The following is a 2,534-nucleotide window of genomic DNA, read 5'->3' as shown; positions in this document are numbered from 1 at the left end:
GACAATCACAGATGATCCCTAGTGTCAAACTTGCGCCTCCACACACATCACATACCTGCACACACATTACATACCTCCATACACATAACTGTACACACATACAAACATACATGAGCATTCATGAAAGTAATGCACACACACAAAGAAATTCACCAACGTGGGAGTTTTGTCAGAAATTTGCTGAGCCTACAAATCAGTCCCCAATCTGAGAGCTGAGCACTTGACCTCTGGGAGACACTGGTAGCAAAAGCAATGCTCTAGGGACTGTCTTAGGTAAGGTTTCTACTGCTGTGGTCAAATAGCATGACCAAAGACAACTTGAAGAAAGGGTTTACTTCAGCTTATAGCTTGTCCATCATCTAGGGAAGTCAAGGCAGGAACTCACTCAAGACAGGAAGTGATGCAGAGGTCATGGAGAAATGCCTTTCACTGGCTTGGTCCTCATGGCTTGTTCAGCCTGTATCATTATACCATCCAGGACCCACCCACCCACCGGTGGCCCTGGGCTCACCCACATCAACCATTAATCAAGAAATTGCCCACTGGTCAATCTGCAGGAGATATGTTCACAATTAAGGTTCCCTCTTTCCAAATGACTCTACCCTGTGTCAGGTTGACATGAGACTAAGCAGCACAGGGACTGGATAGTCAGCTATGGCTGGAAAAGAGGAACAAAAGAATTAGGGGAAAATGAGCTCCAGGAATTTCATACCATCCAAGTTCCCAGTCACACCCAGTCACCAAAGGCTGAAGAGAAGGCCCCTAGCACAGCTGAAGTAGTTGAGGCTTCAAATGGTGGGGCTTTAAAAAGGTGTGTGTGTGTGTGTGTGTGTGTGTGTGTGTGTGTGTGTGTGTGTGGTGTGCAGGCACACATTTCATAGCATTTGAAAGTTAGAGGACAACTCTTAGGTTGTCTTCTGTAGTGTCTGTACTACTAGCGCTATAGTAGACTTTCTTCGCTATCCTGTGTAATCTGAAAGACAAACTTAGGCAAGGCTGCACGTGATTTTACCCACTGATCCACCTCGACAGGCAATGGCAGGTCTTTATGAAGGCATTTTGGGAGGCCTTCCGGGTCCCTAAAATTCACATTTAAGTGCTACAAGGATCTATGAAAAGCATCTACCACTTACTTCCTGGGGTTGAGAGAAAGATCTTCTACCTCATTTCTTGCCTGGGCTGTTTGTATTATGTACAGTGTACATGTATCACACATACTAATGCATAAACATGTTCTTCAGAGGAGACATGCTACATGGGATGTGACAATATTGGGGAAAAAGAAAAAGTGATGATTTATTAAGTCAGCACTACCCAGTGGAGAGTTAGCTGCTAAAGCACCACCACAACCCTCCAAAATCAACATAGATGGTGCCATGAAGGTTGAAGAGGAGAGGGGTAGCTCTCCAGGTCAGATCGGTGTTCAACTCATATGCACCTACAAATATGGCTCCAAATACAGAAAGAAAATCTGTATGCCACAAGCGTTGGTCATAAGTGTCACACATTTCCCTCAATGACAGACAACAACAAAAAATAGGAGAGCTCAACAGAAGCAGCTAGGTTTAATCCAAACTAATGTCCGTTTATTTATTGTTATTTATTCAATGTCAAGACATAGAGCTGTGTTGAAAGGTGTGATCTTGTTGATATTTTCAACTTATTTGGGGGGAGGGCTCACACGTTCTCTTATGCATACCCTATGGCTTTGCAAATAATTTTCTGAAAGACTACATGTGTAAGACCAGGCAGAGAAAGATTGTCTCCAGTTCTATCACCTTTCCCGTGTTTAGAATTTATCATGCACATATATTAATTAGTTTTAACCCCATTTTCAAAAAAAAAAGGAGGAAGGAAAAAATAGTTTAAAATTTGATTAATTAACTTGCCTTATGAACAGCATCCAGCTGGTTTCCCAATTACTGTGTCAACTCAGATTAGTGACAGAAATAATTACACAAAGTCAGTCTTCAGAGGAGAAGCAATGGAGTGTCTGAGCTTCAGTCTACTTATTAGGAAACTGAAATATGTATCAGAACATGACAGGCCTTCCGGGAGAAAATGCTCTTGTGAACCTCTATCACCCCTTAAAGCAGCTGTACCCACTAAACGCTGCTAACCTTCTCCAGGGGACACAGAGAGGATGGGCAAGATGGAAAGAGGTTAGGGCACTCCCCACATTGGACATCCACCAGACGGGGTCCCATCTTGGGCTACTATTAGTGTGCTTGAGTCATTCATATTTCAGATGTGTTTGTCTCAATACAGGGCAACTCCAAGGATGCATGATGAATGAAAAAATGGAGTAAATGAATGATTGAATACATGAATGAAGGATGGAATACGTGAATGAGTGCTTGAATACATGATCGAATAAGAGAATGAATGATTGAATAAGAGAATGAATGATTGAACAAGTGAATGATCGAACAAGTGAATGAATGATTGAACAAGTGAATGAATGATTGAACAAGTGAATGAATGATCGAACAAGTGAATGAATGATTGAACAAGTGAATGAATGATTGAACAAG

The sequence above is a fragment of the Grammomys surdaster genome, unplaced genomic scaffold, assembly GCF_004785775.1.
Source record: "Grammomys surdaster isolate TR1022 unplaced genomic scaffold, NIH_TR_1.0 237, whole genome shotgun sequence".
NCBI lineage: Eukaryota > Metazoa > Chordata > Mammalia > Rodentia > Muridae > Grammomys > Grammomys surdaster.
The sequence above is the reverse complement of the archived record's forward strand: the minus strand, read 5'-3'. Positions refer to the sequence as shown.